The sequence below is a fragment of the Podarcis raffonei genome, chromosome 8, assembly GCF_027172205.1.
Source record: "Podarcis raffonei isolate rPodRaf1 chromosome 8, rPodRaf1.pri, whole genome shotgun sequence".
NCBI lineage: Eukaryota > Metazoa > Chordata > Lepidosauria > Squamata > Lacertidae > Podarcis > Podarcis raffonei.
Genome location: NC_070609.1, coordinates 88513577 through 88528463, shown reverse-complemented (window position 1 = coordinate 88528463; position 14887 = coordinate 88513577). Strand labels below are relative to the sequence as shown.

General features: G+C 49.4%; 1 protein-coding gene across 1 annotated transcript in view; it reads right to left on the bottom strand.

Annotated features, from left to right (window-relative positions):
* Nucleotides 1-14887, bottom strand: part of LOC128420040 (low molecular weight neuronal intermediate filament-like) — a 206169-nt gene that overhangs the window by 67930 nt on the left and 123352 nt on the right. The window lies entirely within an intron of this gene.

The following is a 14887-nucleotide window of genomic DNA, read 5'->3' as shown; positions in this document are numbered from 1 at the left end:
TTTTACTCAGAGTAAACCTAACTTAATGGACTTAACTCAGTCACAGTTATTAATCTGAATGGGTTTACTCTGAGTGAAACTTAGTTGCATGCCACCCATATTCTTAAAAGAAGGGAGGCTTCGACCCAGAATTGGTTGACCTTTTCCCTGAACGGGAGCAAAACCAGCTGGGAAGAGGCCTGTGAGATCCTGCAGAGGCTGCAGCGGGTGAAAATGTCCAAGGAACGCCTCAGAGATGGGCAGCACAAAGCTGTTGTTGTAAGCAGCCTGGCTATTAAACCAGCCGTGCATCTAATTTCCTCCTACAGGTCTGCTAGAAATTCTCATGCCTTTGGACTCCCACTGACCGGCATCTGTTTAGAAGCATTGGAGAGAGGATGCTCAACAAGCTGGAGGCTCCTGTCCTGGGGGGGGAGGGGAGACGCCCCTCGAAACCAGTGCGTTCCAGGCCAGAGTGGGAGTGGAGCTTCAGCCTGCTGGCTTGGAGGTGGGCAGAGATGCTGGTCTAAGTGGGATTGGAAGTTTGGGGTTTTTCAGCCTCTAGTCTGAAATCCCAGAGAGCTGCTGTCAGTCAGCGTAGACAATACTGAACAGGATGCTCCAATGGTCTGAACTGGTATACTGATTCCTATACAGTGGATGCTCGGGTTGCGAACGTGATCCATGTGGGATGCACGTCCGCAACCCGCAGCGTCCGCAACCTGCAGCGGTGTGTCTGTGCACGTGTGGGTTGTGATGCGGCGCATCTGCGCATGCGCAAGGTGTGATTTAGTGCTTCTGCACATGTGCAACCGCCGGAACGCGGAAGCAACCCATTCCGGTACTTCAGGGTTTCAGCAGTCCGCAACCCAAAAAAACACAGCCTGAAGCGTCTGTAACCCGAGGTATGACTGTATTGCTATGATTTCAATAGTGCGTCTTCCAGTAGAGTTAATACCTGCATCCAAAAAAAACTTACTGTCAGGGGCTCAGGAGCAGAAGCACAGGGGAGAGAGGAAATGGAGAGCGAAGGGGAGGGATCCGAGGGGAGCGTAGGGGAATATGACAGTGACCCGAGAGATTCCATGAGCTTCTCCAGCGAATCAGAAGATTCCCAGAAGGAGGCGCCGATGGTGAGGGCAAGGGGGGTCCCAGGGGGGACGCACCAGAAGCAGGGGGCCAGCGGGGACTCCCAAGGCAGCAGCGGGGGATCAGGACCAGCTCCCCCACCAGAGCGCAGTGGGGGGGAAGAGTCACATGTGTCAGGGCCAGCCTCTCCTCCAGCAGGGAGAGAAGATGAGTCAGGGCTGACCACGCCCCCATCGGGAAGTGGGGAAACGGAGGGGAGGTCAGGTCCAGCTAGCCTCCCCGAAGGAGGGAGCAGTGACAACAGCAGTGCAACGGTCAGAAGGAAAGTGGGAGGCTGCGCGCGCGCGCCAAGTTCAAATGTGCAGGAGCGCGGGACAGCAGGGAACCCGGATTGGGAGCCAGGTCCTAAAGCCCGATGGAGGGAGGGGGAAGAGTCAGGGGACTCAGCGTCAGAGGAGTCTAGGAAGGGAGAGACCCCGACGGGCAGGCGGACCCAGAGGAGAAAAGAACAAAGGAGGAGGTGGAGCAAGGCTAGAATCTTAAACTGGTGTCAGGGGGGAGGAGATTCAGATGGAGCTTCGGCGGTCTAAGGTTAGAGACGTAGCGTTGCACGCTGCGCCTGTGGAAGTGAAACTGAACTTCAATAAAGACTTTTATACTAAACAATGAAGCAGCGTTGGTCTTCTGTGAGCTGGGACCTCGGGCAGCGCTGACACTTACGCATGTAACAGGAGAGCACCTCTTCAGGTGTGCTTGCCCCCTGTCCCAGCTCAGTCCCAAAATAACTAGTGTAAGCAGCAATGCCTTTCAGGAGGTGAGAACCAGAAAGGCTGGTACTTAACCCTCATTTGATCCACCTTCATGTAAGCCTCTGCGCATCACCGAAACTCAACATGAGCAGTCTTGTTGGAGGAGGAGGAGGAGAACACCAGGGCATTGTCTTTGTTTGCAAAGTGCTTGACGTCAGTCAGTGAGTCGTGCTGAGGTTGGATAGATCCCTGATCCGTGCATCTCTTTCAGCAGAAAGCAAGCACATTTGCTGTGGAAGGAGGCATAGGGAACTCACCTCCCTGTTGAAGTCTTTAGGACCCTCCCACCCAGTAGGCAGGCACGGGGCGGGGATGTCAGTCTGCTTGTCTGCAGAGCACATCAGATTCCAAAGCACTTTGGAGCAGCCAACCATCTCAGCCAGCCTCAAGGAAGCAACGCTGGAGACAATGCAGAAATGGTACTTAACAGCAGTTAAACTTCCATATATGCATTAACACACCTCTCCTATGTATTCCTATTTCAGGGGGTTGGACTAGATGACCCTCAGTGTCCCTTCCAACTCTGCAATTCTATGATTCTATGCACTGACGAGTGTGTGGGGACAGGGGCAGCCCAAGGCACTTGCAGTGGGCAAGACTAAAGGTGGCAAATTTTGGAGAACAAGTATCTAAGACAGGAGTCAGCAACCTTTTTCAGCTGTGGGCTGGTCCACCATCCCTCAGACCATGTGGTGGGCTGGACTATACGGTATTTTTTTTTTTTTTTTTTTTTTGGGAATGAACAAATTCCTATGCCCCACAGTTAACCCAGAGATGCATTTTAAATAAAAGCATACATTCTACTCATGTAAAAACATGCTGATTCCCAGGCCGGATTTAGGAGGTGATTGGGCTGGATCTGGCCCCTGGGCCTTAGGTTGTCTACCCCTGGTCTAAGATAAATAAAATTATACCTCAACATATCACGAAGTCTCCAGGGCTTGCTTTGCTGAATCTATATGTAAATGAGAATCAGGACGGTGGGTAAAACAGTAATTGGATTTCTCGTACTGGCAGCGCATATAGCCACATTCAGGAAGGACTTAAAAGGGGCAAACCTGAACGTGTGGTACAAGAGACCAGAGGAGGAATGACCCCACTGGGAAGAGTGCAAAGAGAAGAATCGCTATGGTGCATCTGCAGCAGCACAACCAGATGCCGCCTCTCTTCCTAGCTCAGTCAGCTGAGCTTGGGACTCCACAGTTCTATGAAGCTCCACAGTTCTATGAAGTCGTGAGAGGTGGTCCCCATTTCAAACTGCCTTCAACTCCAGAGGCAGTGTGTCCCATTTTGCTGCCACCCTGCGCCACCCTCACCTGGGAAGCCGAGGAAGCAGCGTCACCAGTGGGGACGTGGCACCAGCAGTGCTGCTGGTTTTGCGTGAGATCTTCCCAGAAACCAGTGGTGGAGGTGACTGGGCGGGGTGGCAGCAGTGCCAAATTTACGTATAAGCTAAGCAAGCTATAGCTTGGGGCCCCACTCTCTTGGGCCCCCCGAAAAATATACTTCTTCTTATCTGTATTTCACTATTAATATACTTCTTCTTAATTGTATTTCAGTTCCACAATTACTTTGATAAAATACATATTTTGTTATGTGCAAATGGCTTTGTTGTTGTCTAGTCGTTTAGTCGTGTCCGACTCTTCTTGACCCCCTGGACCAGAGCACGCCAGGCACTCCTGTCTTCCACTGCCTCCCGCAGTTTGGTCAAATTCATGCTGGTAGCTTTGAGAGCACTATCCAACCATCTCGTCCTCTGTCGTCCCCTTCTCCTTGTGCTGATACCTATTACAGTGGTGCCTCGCAAGACGAAATTAATTCGTTCCGCGAGGCTCTTCGTATAGCGGTTTTTTCGTCTTGCGAAGCAAGCCCATTGACAGCTTAGCGGATTAGCGCTATTAGCGGTTTAGCGGCTTTTAGCAATCAGCTGTTAAGCGGCTTATCAGCGGATCAGCTGATAAGCGGCTTAGCGGCTTAGGAAAAGGGGGGGGGAGGGGAAAAAACCCGAAGGAACTCGCAAGACTTTTTCGTCTTGTGAAGCAAGCCCATAGGGAAATTCGTTTTGCGAAGCGCCTCCAAAACGGAAAACCCTTTCGTCTAGCGGGTTTTCCGTCTTGCGAGGCGTTCGTCTTGCGGGGCACCACTGTAAAGGTAAAGGGTAAAGGGACCCCTGACCATTAGGTCCAGTCCTGACCGACTCTGGGGTTGCGGCACTCATCTTGCTTTATTGGCCGAGGGAGCCGGTGTACAGTTTCTGGGTCATGTGGCCAGCATGACTAAGCCGCTTCTAGCGAACCAGAGCAGCACACAGAAACGCTGTTTACCCTCCCGCTGGAGCTGTACCTATTTATCTACTTGCACTTTGACGTGCTTTTGAACTGCTAGGTTGGCAGGAGCAGGGACCGAGCAACAGGAGCTCACCCCATTGCAGGGATTCAAACCGCCAACCTTCTGATCAGCAAGTCCTAGGCTCTGTGGTTTAACCCACAGCACCACCCATGTCCCAGGGAGGAGGAGAGGCCGTAGCAAATTCCTCTCCCCTCTCCCAATGTATTACCTCATCCATTTATTAGGTCCATAAATTACCTTATAGCATATATTCAACACAAAAAACAGTGACAATTTGTTGTTAACAGAGGACAGCTGGACATATAAAGGGCACCATTACCTTCAGTAGCTTGGGGCCTCGTCAAACCTAAATCCGGCCCTGGGTGGCAGTCTCTTCCGCTTCCACCACCTGAGGCAACTGCTTCGCCCTGCAGGCCAGCCCTGTTCAACTCCCCCCTCCCCCGAGCGATTATGTGTTTCCAGTCTTTGGGTTTCTTCTCTGGACACTGAATCTTTGGATCGCCCATGTGTGATGATCATTGTATACCTGATGCCTTGGGGACATTCCAAGTTAATGCACCTTTGATTTGACAAGCAGCAGCAGAACGACATCACACATCAAAACGATTCTCTCTAGACAGCTTCCGAGGTGCATCCAACCCAACATCTGGGCTCAGCGACTCAGCCGCTACGTACAAAGGGTGGAATTTGGAGTTCGGTCCTTTTCCACCACTTGTAACCCAAAGAAATGAGAGTCAAGCTAATCTTCAAAGGATCCCCCGGGAAGACTTCCATCCAGATGTCTCCCTGACCTGATGAACCCTCTCAGGGCTGCTGCTTTTGGCCCCCTTCATCCTGTTTTTAATATGAAGTGCTCAACTAATGTCGACTAAGATGCTGTCAATGTTGGCAGATCCCACTGAGCAGAATCATCAGTTTTCATATCAGTCTGGCCCAGGGAGACACTTGGCATCTTCCTTCAGAGCCTTCTGGGGAGATAAAGAGCAACAGCTCATCCAAAGAAGATAACAAGCAAGAGGTGAGGCACTGGGAGATGATCTCTCCCTGTAAGTCTCAAAGATGGTGGAGGACCATCTTGGGGATCATGATCACCAGCCTTTGAATTCTGTCTGGAGATGTCTCATTGGTTGCCTGCACCCTTGTAGCATGTGCTGGCTGCCAATTTGATCCCAGGCCAAGTCAAAGCTGTTACTATTAGCATATAAAGATCTTAGCAACTTGGGACAAGGATACCCATGAGATCGCCTTATGGAAAGCGTAATGCTGGTGGTCAACAAAAGAAGTTTGAAGACTCTCGCAAGGCAAATCTAAAAAAATGTAGTATAACTGGGAAACACTTGCCTGCGAGTGCTCCAGTTGGAGAACAGCCTTTACCAAAGGTGTCATGGGCTTTGAAGACGCTCAAACTCAGAACAAAAGGGAGAGATGTCTTAAGAAGAAGGCACGCTTGGCAAACCCTCACCATGATTAACTCCCGCCCAGAAACCTATGTCCCCTCTGTGGAAGGATGTGTGGATCCAGAACTGGCCTCCATAGTCACTTTATTTCTGTAATTTTCTTCTACTATGGAACCCAAAGGAAGTGGGATGCACTTAACAATGCATATGAACCCCATGTTCATGAAATTTGTGCATTTGGACCTGATGCCCATCACCAGTAATCAACAATGTCAGTTGGCTTTGTGATTATTTTTCCACGTTTAAAAGTAATAATATGAGAACTGGGTCTCCAGGAACTTGCTAAGGTTGTGCTAAGGACACCCCCTTAAGCCAGTGATGGCCAAACTTGGCCCTCCAGCTGTTTTGGGACTACAATTCCCATTATCCCTGATCACTGGTCCTGTTAGCTAGGGATGATGGAAGTTGTAGTCCCAAAACAGCAGAAGGGCCAGGTTTGGCCATCACTACCTTAAGCTATGAGACCCCAGATTTCCTTGTTAATATGAGAAATCCCCCTGGTTAATTTTTTTGCTCCGTATTATAAAAATCATTAAGAGCAAGGACTTAATTGGTTTTCCAATCAACTGGTGGAGGGAAATATTTTGTGATATACAAGTAATGCGTCCAGATTGAGAAAGAGCCCACTATATTCAGGGAACAAAACCAAGGGGAACATAAAAAACTTTTGCTAACTATACCATCAAGGAGAATATAACAAAAACAGTGAGAATCAAGGGACAAGTTATATATGAAGAAAAACAAATAATGCTCTTGCAATGGCTTAACGGCTGAAACTCTAAGCAGAGAGTCTGCTGGATCAGGCCAGAGGTCCATCTAGTCCAGCATCCTGTTCTCACACTGGCCAACCAGATTCCCGTGGGAAACTGGGAAGCTTAAATATGCATTGTGTGAAGGACTTTCTTATCTGTCCTGAATCTTCCAAAATTCAGCTTCCTTGGATTTCCATGAGTTCTCGTTTTCTGAGAGAGGTAGAAAAACTTCACTTTCCTCAATTCCAGGCATAATTTTACATACTTCTATCACGTTGCTTCTTTCTTGCCTTTTCTCTAATCTAAAATGCCCCCAGTGCTGAAACCTTTCTTTGTAGGGGGGAGTTGCTCCACCCCCTTGATCATTTTAGCCACTCTTTTCCAAACCTGTTCCAACTCTACAACAGCCTTTCTTAGGTGAGGAAAATTATTCAAGGCAACTCCATACCTAATCAGAGAAGCTGGGGTGAACTCCAGGCGGGAATTTCCCTTTGCTTAGGAATTGATAGTGTACGACAGAAAGCACTGGTTTTTAAATAGACCTGATTCATATTCTCACCCTGTTGCAACTGCCCGTTACGTGGGAGGAGGAAGAAATGGAAACGGAAAAGGAAACACTTGGCAATGATGTGGGAAAGGGACGGGAAGCAGCTTCACCTGAAGAACTAAAATGTCACAAACCAAAGAAGAAGCGGCACTTGATTCCAGTGAAACAAGAATCACTAGATGGCTCTGGCCTGAATGACATGAGTGACTCATAAGGGATATATGACTAAATATTACAGAGAAGGAAGAAAATAAAAACAGAAGGGTACCAAATGGGAGGCAAAATAACTTTTGAAAAGGCAGGAAGGGCTGCTATACAACAGATTGTGAGTCGAGGACCCGCCACCCGCATAAGAGTATAATAAGACACAGAGACACATTATTTTAGGTGAATGGGCAAAATTAGGCCACAACTTTTATTGGTTACAGCATGTGAGTAGTATTGGCTTAGGCATTGGATGAAACAGCAATACAAGACTCCACGGTCTTGTATTGCTATTGCTAATGGGAGGAGCTTGTTGATGCAAATACAACTGGAAGCTCCCCCATGACGTCACCGGGGGTCGTGCCACGGCAGTGGCGTAGCGTGGGTTGTCAGCACCCGGGGCAAGGCAAGTAATTTGCGCCCCCTAACCCGTGGATTTTAGCACTCGAGTGCGAGCGCGCCCCCCCCCAGATGTTGCGGCCGGTGCGGCCGGCCCCCCCTGCACCCCCCACGCTACGCCACTGGGGCTGGGGGCGAGCGAAGGAGCCAAAGACCCCCCCAAAGGCTCAGCAGGAATTTATTAAATTTATTATTTGCGGAGCCCCCGCGGGCCGAGGCAGCCGAAGCCCCCTCCCCTCGGGCGCCTCCCCGCCCCCTCCTCTCCTTGGGCTGTAGGTGGAGCCCGCGCTCCGAGGCGCTCCAGATCCGGGTTTGGCGAGCGCCTCTCCTCCTCCCGGCCGGGTCCGGGGGCTTCCAGCCGAGCTCCGTCCTCGCCCCCCCTCCCCCGCGGCTGAGACTTGCGCTGAGAGCCGGAGCCAGCGGCGCCCCCTTCCGACGGGAGACCCTCGCCCGCCCGCCGGCTTCCTCTCGGAGGGTTTTGGGGAGGGCAGGGCGCGTCGAGGCCCCTCGGAGCTCTCCTCCCTCCCAGTCGGCAGAAGCAGTCGCCGCCTGTGGCTGGGCCGAGGGGATGGCGCCGGCGTCGGCATCGGGGTGCGGAGGCTGCCGGTGCCCGGCCAGGCGTCGGTGGCGGCGTCGGCGCTGCTGCAGCGGCTGCTCCTCCTGCGAGCAGTGAGTGGAGCGCAGCCGCAGCGGCGGCGGCGGGGGGTGGGGTGGGCGCGCGCTAGGGCGCAAGGCTGGCGGTGGCGGCGGGGAGCCCGGCGGAGGAAGGAACTTGTCCCTTCCCTCTGGACTCGCGCCCCCCCCAGATGTTGCGCCCGGTGCGGCCGGCACCCCTGGCACCCCCCACGCTACGCCACTGTGCCACGGCCCTGGCCACCAGCAGGGCATCGGACAGGATCCACAACCGCCAGATTCCCTTAACGGAATACCCAAAAGAGGAGGGGTAGATGATGGTCCATACCCAATCCTCCGACACAGCACACATATTCCAATGCCTAACCACCAATACCAGAAAGTTGTGACGAATTGCTATGAGGTAGGCGAAAAAACCAAGAGGCTGGTCCCAATTTGCCAAATGGATAAATAAGTCCTACCAGGCCCCTTGGGCAACCAAGGCAACCAACCAAAGTCCATAGCAAGGTCAATACGCAAAAGAAGAAGTTGACCTAAGAGGGAGGGAGGGCGGGAGATCCGAAGAAAGCAGGAACAGACTGGGAGCTGAGCGCTGCCGCGGCTGTTTAAATGCGGCTAGCCCCGCCCACCAGCTGGCCCCATTGGTCGGCTGGAAGGCTTGGCCACGGCAGCAGAGGCAATCAGGAGCAGGAAGCCGAAAACGCCTCCCTGCCCCAGCGGGAAGCTGCTCCGGCTCACAACCCCTCCCCTCTGGGAGGAGGAGGTAAAGGTAAAGGTAAAGGTAAAGGGACCCCTGACCATTAGGTCCAGTCGTGGCCGACTGTGGGGTTGTGGCCGAGGGAGCTGGCGTACAGCTTCCAGGTCATGTGGCCAGCATGACGAAGCCGCTTCTGGCGAACCAGAGCAGCGCATGGAAATGCCGTTTACCTTCCTGCCAGAGTGGTACCTATTTATCTACTTGCACTTTGATGTGCTTTCGAACTGCTAGGTTGGCAGGAGCAGGGACCGAGCAACGGGAGCTCACCCTGGGGCGGGGATTCGAACCGCCGACCTTCTGATCGCCAAGTCCTAGGCTCTGTGGTTTAACCCACAGCGCCACCCGCGTCCCAGGGAGGAGGAGAGGCCGTAGCAAATTCCTTGCCCCTCTCCCAACATATGACCTCATGGACAGTACCACAGGAGGCAGCAATGGTCACCAACTTGGATGGCTCTAAAAGAGGATGAGACAAATTCGTGGAGGAGGAGAGGGCTAAAGGCTCCATGGTCAGGGGCAGCAATGCTTCTGAAGACCAGTTGCTGGAAACCACAGGGAGGCCCACAGAGGAGGGCTCTTGTGCTCAAATTCTGCTTGCAGGTTTCCCAAAGGCATCAGGCTGGTTATGGAGAGACCAGGGTGCTCGATTAGATGGGTCAGTGCCCTAATCCTGTAGGCTCTTCTTAGGTTCTTATCCTTAGAGGTGTGGAGCACTGAGGAAGAGCTCAGACACAGCTAAATTGTTGCATTGGTTGTGCTACCACCCCCTTTACACAAAGGGATGGAAGATGTTGATCACACCACAAGGTTCTCCACTCCAGTGGGGAGCCTTAGGGAGGGAGGCAGGGTGGGGCAGGGGTTTCTTATTATTCCAGTAAGTTTCATCATTTCTGCATATTCCATAAGTTTTTGTATCCATTCTCCTTTTACAGGGACTTCCTCTTCTTTCCATTTTGGGGCAAGTAACATTCTTGCTGCTGTAGTAGCATACCTAAATAAATTTCTATACAATTTAGGTAGCTCTGTCCCTATAATTCCCAAAAGAAAGGTTCTGGCGTTTTTTAAAAATAAAAGTTATTTTGAACATCTTTTTCAATTCATGATACATCATTTCCCAGTAAGCTTTAACCTTACTACAAGACCACCACATCTGATAAAAAGAACCTTCTTTCTCTTTACTTCTTTCTCTTTACTTTTCCAGCATTTGTTTGATTTAGGTTTATACATTTTTGCCAATTTACTTGGTGTTAGATACCAACAATATCTCATTTTCATATAATTTTCTCTTAAACCATAACATGCTGTAAATTTTATATCCAAATTCCACAATTGTCCCCATGCTTCCATGTCTATATTATGACCAATATCTATGGCCCAGTGTATCACTGAGGATTTGAAACACCGCCAGTCTCTGCCCCTTGTGTGTATCAGGGTGCACACACAGAGCAGCCTTTTTTGGAATTTGAGAGCCTAAAATACAAAGGGCAGGCAAGAAGTGAAAGTATTGAAGACAAAATTAGGAAGAACTTGAGTATGCTAAGGAGTTCCTGCTATGCTAAGGAGTATGATTCAGGAGTTCCTGCGATTCTGCATGGCTCACATTTTCTTCTCTTCCGCTCATCTCACTTCAAGCAGGAACCAAAACCTTTCCTAGAAAGAGGAAAGCCTCCTCTAGATTTAGGCAGCTGATTCAACCCGTCTCTATTTTAGTCTTGCTCAGTCTGTGACGCAATGTGGGGCATCCACCTCTTCCTAGTTAAGTCTTTATTTGATCATGAAAACATGCATTTGTGATTCATTCCTTCCTTTGTTCATTCATTCATTCATCCCCTTCTGTAGTATCAGGTTCTTTTGCCTTTGACTTCATTTCCTCTGCCTATCACATAGTTTTCTGACTAATGCCTTTCCTGAAATCCCCACTACTAGAATCCCTGAGCAGAATCATTATTTTGCATGAGTGGCTCTTGTGACCCTGGAGTCTCACAGTGACCAGGACAGCGAATCGAAGGCTCCATCATTTCTGGCCTTTGCCCTGGATACTGGTGATCAGGCGACCCCTGAACTGGAGGGCGGCAGGCAAGAGGCCAGGAGTACAGGAGACATGCCCTCTAGGAGACTCTAGTGTCACATCCACACCATAAAGTTGAAGCACATTAAAAGCACATGGTGGGATTTTTTTCGGGGAAGGCATGCGCTTTGAATGTACAGTGTAGATGTGACTTGCTCTCCAGAAACTAGGAGAGATGAATTTGTAGGAGGCAGAGGCTCAAAAGGCCTCAGTTTACTCCCAACTCTGGTAGGAGCAGGTGGATCACTTGGCGTTCTCCATGGTGCCTAGGCAGTTGACCTTCCTTGTTGCCCCCTGGCCCAGGGGAATCGGACCAGGCCAAATTCCTTGTGACTATAATCCTTCCCTAGCCTGGTACCCTCCAGGTTTTATGCTGCTGGGGCTGATGTGAGCTGTAGCCCAAAACATCGCCATGGTACCAGGTTGGAGAAGATTTTGCAGCAAGAACACACACATGCCATCCCCTCTGCAGTTTACAGAAATTAACCTGCAACATCTTTGCAAATCAGATTTGCTGAGTTTGTTGTTTTGTTTTACAGTGCTGCCCCCATGGCAGGAAAACACACCCACCCACCACACTGGAAATAATATTTAGCCAACCTTCCAGCTTCTGAAATTTTGACATGCGCACTCTCAGGTCTATTAGCATCACACCCATGAGGGCTAGAAACTAGACTGTCAGAAAAGAAACCAGGAGCGCTATTATAGTATAAACCACCCGTCATTTGGAAATGTTATGGTTAGAGTATTGGACCTAGGAGACCTGCTCAGCCATGAAGCTCACCTTTAGCCAGTGACTGCCTCTCAGCCCAACCTACCTCACAGGGTTGTTGTGGGAATGAAGTGTGTGTTGGGGGGAAGAGCCATGCACACCCCATTTGAGCCCCTTGGAGAAAAAAGGTGGGCTTATAGATGCAGCAAATAATAAATATATAATAATAATGTAGATAAATAACTCCTGGCAAATCAGTGTGAGCTGAATGAATATGGGCACACACAACTTGTGAGGTTCAATATATATGTGTAAAAAGCATTTGCAGCTGGACAGAGAGGATGTTTTCAAAATACTTGAGAGGAAGAGGCCGGGTCTCTGGCCCTCGCTCAATTTCCTCGTTTGTCTACCTTTTTATTCCCAGGGCAGCCTAATCCTCTCCTTGGAAAGCAGTTTATGGTAGGAACTCAAGAGGAAAGCCGCTCTGTGCCTATTTCAGGGCAATCCTGCCCCCCAGTGGGAGACTGGTGTACAATGTGCCGCATTTTTCGCTCTATAACACGCACCTGACCATAACATGCACATCGTTTTTAGAGGAGGAAAACAAGGGAAAAAACATTCTGATTGAAACAGTGGATGTATCATTTTTGTGCTTCATGCTGTGGCCACAGACATGATGGTGAATTTGGGGTGACCCAATGCAAAAATCCTGAGAATCCATGTGGATCCATGCTTTTTAACCACGTTTTTGCACCATTGCAGCCCCAGGCAACAGTGGGTGTGTGATTTTTGGGGGGCAGGCTGTAGCCATGGACATGCTATGTGATCTGATGGTGAATTTGGGGTGACCCAATGCAAAGATCCTGAGGATCCGTGTGGATCCATGCTTTTTAACCACATTTTAAGTGGGGAGGGAAGGAAAAACACAGAAGGGACAAGGAGCAGGAGAGGGGTGTGCAGAGAAGCAGCTGCCTAAGAATGCAGGAGAGGGGTATAACGGGAGGGAGGAAAGGAAGGCAAAAGTTTTCCCTCACCTACCCACCCAAGCCAGCCACCCCCCCCTCTCTCTCTCTCTCCCTCCCTCCTGCATGTTTTCACGGAGAGGAATTAGAATGAAGGACGCTCTGCTTTCCCCTCTGCTTGCCTGGAGGGGAGGGGCTTTCCCTGCTCTTTGTTCCGTTTGAGCAAACACAGCAAGGAAACAGAGGAGGGTGGGCAGTAAGACCCTGAGGCAGAATGCAGGAAAGCAGTCGCTTCCTCTTTTCAGGTTTCCCTTCTCCGAGACGCGCGATTTGATTTTTGCCTGATTTTTTTTTGCCTCCCCTCGCGCCATTTGGCTCCAGGGACCACACATTCGCTCAATAACACGCACAGACATTTCCCCTTCCTTTTTTGGAGAAAAAATCTGCGTGTTATAGAGGGAAAAATACGGTACTTTCAGTCCTGCGCTCAGGGTTGGCTCCATCAGGTAGCTGGCACCAACAGAAAGGAAGTTCACCCCCTGCAGCCAGATATTTATTTCTGTGCCTAAATTGGTGGGGTTTTTTGGGGGGCAGAATTTAGGTCACAGCCACTGGCTTTGCACCTGATCTCCAAGGGGTCATTTGCACAGGGGTCTAAGCACAGACATCCAGGTCTCATCCAGATCCCCGCTTGTCCCATGCTTCCTAGGGTCGGGTCCAAGCGGTCCGACTGGAAGAAACAACAATCAATGGACAACCTGTTTGCCATCTGTTCCGATTCAGCAGGAAACTGAAGTGTGGATGAGTCCTAAGAGAGACGTGTTGCTGTAATACGTTGTAAACACACATACCCTTTTTCCAGTGTATGTGGGGAGTCTACCAGATGCCTTGTCACAAGATAGTGCGGGAGGTAATCTCTAAAAAAACCTGGATACATAATACAAAACATAACAAAGATAAAACTAAAAAGTTAGCACATCAGCACCAGTCAAATGCATGGGACAGTCATCCCCATCTCTACCAATAATGTTTTTTTATTTATTTGTAGCTATCTATCCATTTTATTTGTTCATACATTTCTATCCCATGAGCTCAAGCACAGGGTTCACTGTCCATCTTTTTTCTTTTCTTTTCTTTTTTAATTTTTTTATTTGCTCAACACATAACAACAAAAACAACAAAAAGACATATTACACCATAATAAGAATATCATCAGTCGCACATTACAAAGAATATAAATTCCATAATCCATAAACTGTAATGGTCTCTTCCTTTTAAATCTGACTTCCTATCTGCTCCATAAATCTAATTACCATTCTTTGCTGCCAATACATGTTATTGCTATCATCTCAAATCAGTTCAAAATGTATTATATCATACACCTATTGCTGGTATTATTCAAATGCCACAACGGATATATTTTAAATGCTTCCCATTTTGAAATAAATTCTTTCCTTGGTTTGTTCTTTAATTTTTCGGATAGGCTGTCTAATTCAGCATAGTCAATCATTTTTTGGACCCACTCTTGTCCAAGACAAGAGTGGGTTCACTGCTCATCTTCACCACAACCTTGCAAAGTAGCTTAGGGTGTGAGACGCGATGGGCCTAAGGTCGCCCCAGTCAGGTTCATGGCTAGGTGGAGATCTCCCTGTCCGCGTGACACTGAACCAGGCTTTGCCAACCTGGAGCTGGTGGAAATTGCAGTGCAAAGCCTCTGGAGGGCACCAGGTTGGCAAAGGCTGCCCTGGCCACTGCACCCCGCTCTGCACCATGTGAAACATCCTGTGTGTTTGAGTGTGCACATGTGCAGTCTTGTGCAAATGATACTGTGAGAGGTCCTGAGGATGCCACTTCCATTCGACACGCACACACAGAAGTCCCTTTCGAGCGGCTAAGCATGGCTAATGACTTGGAGAGGTTTAAAAGAGAATTGGACAAATGGGGGGGGGAGAAGGCTATTGATGGCTACTAGCCATGGTTGCTATGCGCAGCGCAACCATCCCATTCTCACAGTGGCCAGCCCAGGGTGGATTTGATTTAAATCAAATCAATTTAAATCACGATTTAAATCACTAGCCAGTAAGACTTGTTTTATTTTTTTTATACTTTTTTAACAGAAAGACATTCCTGCTGGTAGAATCTTAATATTTACAACCAGGTGAAGGTTTCATTT